This window comes from Leptonotus elevatus, chromosome 7 (assembly GCF_054856555.1).
Source record: "Leptonotus elevatus isolate MCC_2025b chromosome 7, RoL_Lele_1.0, whole genome shotgun sequence".
NCBI classification, from domain to species: Eukaryota; Metazoa; Chordata; class Actinopteri; order Syngnathiformes; family Syngnathidae; genus Leptonotus; species Leptonotus elevatus.
The window spans coordinates 4,591,386-4,597,916 of NC_141245.1; positions in this window are offsets into that span (position 1 = coordinate 4,591,386).

Below are 6,531 nucleotides of genomic sequence, written 5' to 3' on the forward strand. Positions count from 1 at the left end.
CATTTCTTGGAGAATTTCCCTGCACCAAAAACAAATAGCAAATACATTTTTATTTAGCCCAAGCATGCGGATCGAAAATAACAAGGCGCTTGGAGCCTTGACTCATTTAGCAAGGCACACATACACCATATGTCTGTTGTCACTGTACAAAACTGTCTGGTAGCCTCCAAATAAATACATAAATAAGATATCATTCAATAAGGAGCAGCCGACGAGTTCTCTTCTACTATAGGATGAGGAGTCAGAAGAAACAACTGAGACACTTCAATCAAGTCCTACAAGTCTTATAGTATCTATCGTACCTCAGAATTTGGAGGATGATACGTGAATATAAAATGAAATAAAATATCTATGAGGCGTTAGTAAAATCACATTTTGTGCATTTTTGACACAGTACAAACAATTCCACCCCTCATTTTATTTATGGGCAGACATTCTGTCTACAAACATCTTTTGATTGTACTCATCATCACATCCTCAAACACGAATGTGTATATTTAGAGTACAGTTCTTTTAAAATATATTTTGTTATATCATAATACAAAACTTTGCAGTTACTGTTAGCCTTAGGCTGAAATAATAAAATAATGACAAAAATACTAAATCAACTAATTTTTACCACCATTTTGAAAAAATGTATTACAATTATTAATATTACTAAAACATCTTCACAATTTTCAGTATTTGCATGTAACTTAAAAAATGCTTATCAAAATCCTTGTTTTAGCCAAACCATTTTTTCTTCACGCCAAGAGTTGTTTTTGTTTGAGAAACCTTCAAAAACATTCACACACAAAAGTTATAAATATAGAGAGAGCGATAGTTTGCAGGATGCCAAAGGAACGAGCTATTGTATGCGTACAGTGAGCATCTCAAGCATCTTTGTTACCTTGAGAGTTGCTTTATAAATACAAGTTGTCAATTACATCCATGTTTAATGTTTACTTGTATCTCCAAATATATTTGGACATTTAAATTAGTCCCATTAATGTTGTTGTTATTTTTCATTAAAGACTGTTGAAAGAAAAATCGACTTTAGTTTGCTTTTCAATGTAACATCAGCTTATACGTCCTGCTGTTGCTGGGTGGCAACGTGTTTTTTGCACTCACCTCACAATTCACTATCCTCTTAAAAACTATATTTTATTTAAGGGTATCTAATACTTCCCACTAGACTTAATTTTCTCTAAAAACAGAATAGTCCAGATTTGCAGGTTTGGAGTCGAAACCCCACAGTAGTTGCAAACAGGCATGGTGGTTCCTACTGGACCAGGTCCCAAAATAAATGACATTTTATTGATTGGTAGCTAATTTAAACATCAATTCAAGCAAATGAAAGATCTGATATATCTTAAACAAAAGTTGATGTATGCCGTTGAATCCCTAATACATGGGCAACAAATCCAAGACAAAACAAAGGGTGGAGGTGGGCCAGTCATGTCTGAGACCACACAGTAATGTGTTGCTCATTATAAAGTAATTTTTTTTTTTTTTTCAGGGACAATGTGAGCGACCTGTTGGTGCGTCAACATCCCCGTAAGCAATTGCTAAGAGAGCGAGGGAGACTTGTTTGTTTTCAAGCGATATTGTATTTGTTCTAAAGTTTGCTGTATTTACCTTTTCCATCTTTACTCGTCTTTTCTATTCATCCGTCCATCTCGGGTATTCTGCTCACGCACAGCTGCGGCAGACCTCCTCCAATCACTGGCATTAATCCACACCTCAGACCCCCCAACACCCTCGTTGCTCTCCCACAATACACCTCAGCCCCAAAACTTTCCCAAGACACATTTGGCTTCTCTCTATCGCTTACCTCGCCCTCCCTCTTCAGCCCTCTTTCCTTTCAGCTCGTCTCCCTGTGGCTCTTCATCGCCCAGTTTCCTTTGCTCTGCCTCATTCTTTCTCAAACTCTCTAAATTTCCCTTTTCTCTCTCTCCATTCAGCCACGGCTGTCAGACAAAAGTATCTCCTAATCTTCCCTATGGGCTATTTGAAATAAAATGGTGGCATCCAACGGACCAACCATGTGATAGACCCCCAAGTAGACAGACCCCATTTTTATAGTACCATTAATTTGTGGATTTGAACAATTTCTTTCTTTCTTTTGGGTGATACTCAACCGTATGCGTCCAAACGGGGGCAGTTGAACGGCTTAGAATTCAACCTGTTGAGCCGGAAGCCAAACACAAATGGAGGGAGACTTTTTTTTGTATTTTCTTCTTTTTTTTTTTTAAGAGCGTAATCTCTTTTAGTTGGCTTCTTGGTGGGTAAAAGTTATTATTGTTGGCAAATGCTCATAGCAACAATAGAACTAAAAATCAGGACTAATGTAGTGGTATTCATTAAAGGTAAGGTTTGCGAACTTTTAAGATCAAATCAGTTAGTTGAATATTATTTTTTTAGGGGTGTCAAAATGAGTGCCCCTTAATTGGAAAGCCTGTACTGGCGGAATTCCAGTCGCAATGCAGGAGACACGTCCATGTAAAAATTTTGCAGTAATACATTTTATAGTAATGCATATATTTGTGGAGACTGGGGCAAATATTGTATTTTACTATTTTTAAAATGTGCAGAATTTCGCAAGTTACTTTATGTTAAAGATTAAATAGCTCTTAATATAAAAAGAAAAATGCACTGAGCTGTCACCGTCTTACAAAGTGGCAGTTATGCCATCTAGTGGAAGAAAAATGACCTCAACACAAATCTATATCAGTGTTATATATATCAGTGTTTTTTACAGTATATTTAATTAATTTTTAGTAATTTTTAATTCTAACTTCATTTTATGAATTATTATGAAATTACTGTATCAACAACTAAAAGATGCAGCCATATTTCTATTAGTTTAACATTTTTTTCCGCTTATGTTAGCAAGAGAATGAAACTTATTTGATTGTACATTTAGAACAGATATAAAATGTAACTATTGAAGTTAGGCACAGTTGTGTATTATGCCATAGGCAGCTTGCTTTCTGATTTTGCTCTTAAAAAACACACTGTTAAGTGTTTTGTTTACTGCTCAGCTGTTAAACTGTTCAAATGCTTATCCGGTTTAAAGCAACCCCCCCCCCCCCCCCCCACACACACACACACAATACACACCAGTTTATACATTATTATTAATTATTTACTATATTTTATGTTATATATATTTATTTACTACATTGCATTTATTTTCATTGTGTTCATTTTGTACTTTTGAGTCATTATTTCATTATTATGATTGTAGCCTTATAATTTCATGGTTCCTACTTTATTATTCATCAAAGTGCTTCCATAAATTTATTAGCATGGATTTTTTTTAAGCATAATAATGTAATTGTTACATGATCCATCCTCAAGTAGTGTTACAACTCACCCTGGTACCGGGGCAGGTTATAACAACATACCACGTTGTATTTAACATTACATTACATAATCTGTGATGGTGTAGTAGAAATCCAAATGTGTGTCATTTATAGCACACAAATATGGGCACCACATATCAAAATTTGAAATCTCTAGCACAAAGAGCCAATGAGTTACACGTACTCAAACAAAAAGTGTTACTATCATCCCCGGTCTCTCCTATATATTACGTTGGTGAAAATAGATATAGGTAATATCTTTGAAAATAAGTTGTTGTTTTTTTACAGTTGAAAATGGTTTTATTACATACAAAAATCACATTTTGTGTTCCCTGTAGCAGTTAATTGATTTTTAAATATATATATAAATAGGTAAAGACAAACAAACAAGCAAACAATATGTGCAGTCAAAATATGTCAACAGGGGGTTGTCCCTCCCGAGGTAGACAGCCAAAATGGCCCGTTGAGTATTTAAGGTTGCCGACTCCTGCAGATTATTGTACTTGCACGCATGACGTTATCGCATGGTCATTCATTTGTTTGTTGGCAAACTAACATCTTGAAACAAAAATAATTTCAGCAGTATCCCCGACAATGCTCAAATGTATCTGTGATGTCATTTGGCACAGTCTTGGGAATCTTTCTGTTGCACAAGAAAAACCAAAAACCAAAGCTGAGACTGTAGTTTGTCTCTTCAATCGGTCATGAGTGACGGATCTTGAGATAAAAACTTAACATAGCAATGCTGACTTTTACTTTCTCCTTCACCTGAGTAGATTCTTCCCTCATGGCTTCAAAAAAGTGAACACCATTCCTACATTCCATGTTTGTTTTTTGTTTTAAATTTTTGTAAGAAGACTATTCTGAGCAGGGTGTCTAATATCCAAGTGTGACTTATGCATTATGCTATTCTTAACCCCACTATTTATGTCCAGCCCCAGTGCTAAAAGAGTGGCCTACATGTCGCGAGATGGAATGTAATGGTTCAACTAGGTGACATTTATAACAGTAGCATTTGTTTCCTGTACTTGTTTTGTATTGAGGAATTGAATACGGATACTAATGCATAATCAGGGCTGGGGTATCCAGGTCCAGAAAGTAAAAACCCTGAAATGGTCTGACTTTAGCCACAGGTGCGTTTATTCAACAGGTGGAGTCGATCTTGTTTACCTGCCAGTTGAGTAGAAGCACCTGTGGCTAAAGCCAAACAGCTTCAGGGTTTTTACTTTCTGGACCTGGATTCCTCAACCATGTATATAACCCTAACCGGCGGCACAGTGGCCGACTGGTTTGCAGAGATCGTGGGTTCAAAGAGAGAGAAAGATTTATTTTTTATATTATTAAAATGTGTGCTATTTTTAACAAAACTAGAAAATCGTTAAAAAAACATACAGTACTTGAGGAAAAAAATTAGTTTGCTCCACTTAACTTCTCCCACCTTTGGTTAAGAGCGGCGAGCCAATTATGATCTGCGCAGAGTTGTACCTTATCATCATAAAGAGGGAAAATTTTCTGAGTATACCTTGGATATCACCAGGATAGTTATCACTTACCGCACAATATCAACAAATCATTATCATTACCATGCAACTTTTTTTTCCTGTATTTACTGTTCAATCAAGTTGCTAGGTAGGACTCAACTGAAGTTTTCTTCAAGCTAGGAAATGTCACAGGTGATCAGACAGTAGAATGTCCTTTTTGATTTGAATAAAAGAAACAAGCCCCCCCAAGAAAACACGAAAAACTGAACCAAATACTGATTATATTACATGTATTAATTATTTAAATTCAGTGGTAGAATTGAATGATATGGATGTAGGTGATCGTGGGCAGCATCCTGAAGAGTTTTTGTCAATATGTGACTTTGGCCAATATTTTAAGATGGCGATGTTTTTTTTTACAATACCTGGTGTGTATGTTAACATTAAAGCCTATAGCACTACTGTCGTATAGATAACTAATGTGCGTATGCGTGTATGAAGACAGACAGGTAGTCTTGTGATATACGATTGTTTTTCAGCAAACAAGAGCCAGGTTCAAGCAAGAGTGTTAGATCATATGGTCTATCCTTCTAGAATGACCCAAGTTAGATCAACGTATCAGACTTTGTGATTTATTAGATCTAAAATGCATTGGCTTATGTTTGACAGACAGTACTGTAGCAGCAAATACAACTTTCCCAACACAAACAACACTCCAAAATGCTGATTTGTGTCAGGAAAGTTGATTGTAGCGGCAAACAAAACTTTCCCGAAGTGGACTTTATATGCAGTATCACTATTCAGTTTATTATGTTAGCATTTTTATGTCTATCTTCAAATTTAATACAACACAGACACTTAGCATTGTCTGGCGCCTGGACTGAATTTTTTTTATATTTGACGTCAGACAAGCTGGCACAGCGATTTAGTGCTATTTTGACTTACTTATTTACAATGGAGGAAGCAATAATAAATATGGTGTCTCGGTGTCCCTAGCTTTGGGACACACGACAAATGACACACAGTGACCTGTTAAATAAGATACTGCTCCCCGCTCAGCCTGAAATATACCTCGGTCTGTAGCTCTGTAGCTTACCAACGAGATTAAACTATCTCAGTTCCTGCCGAGCCATTATTAAAGGATGCACCCATTGCCTTTTCTGCTGCTGGTCTTTTCCTTCTCCTTCTTAAAATGAGGATAGCCAGGGCTTTCTTTTGCAACAGTGAAAGTGTGTGGGTGTGTGTGTGTGTGGGGGGGGGTCTGATTTTTATGAAATCTGATGCTCATTATTGCTTTGTTGCCAGACCCTTTCCTATTTTGCACTCAGTTCCATTTCTGATTTTCTGGGTTATTATCACACTTTCATTCTTTTCACCCCTCACACTACAGGCGGCAAATATTGTTCTGTTCTGTATTACGAGAAGTCTTTGCAAATCCGACTGCAGATACTTTTCTTGCTTCTACTGTTCTCTTTTCTTCCTCTCGCACTCCCTCTCCCACCTCCTCCTCCTCCTCTTCACGATTCCATTTTCCCTTCTTGCCACCCCTCCCCCATTCTGTGTTTGTGTCCTCAACTGACCCTGCTTGGCCTGAATAGCTGTCTGTGCCCATTTGGATCGGGCACAGCTGGTACTGGCGCTGAAAGCCGATAGCCATTACCGCCACTCTGCATGTCTGTCTGACATGGAAGACACATCCCTAT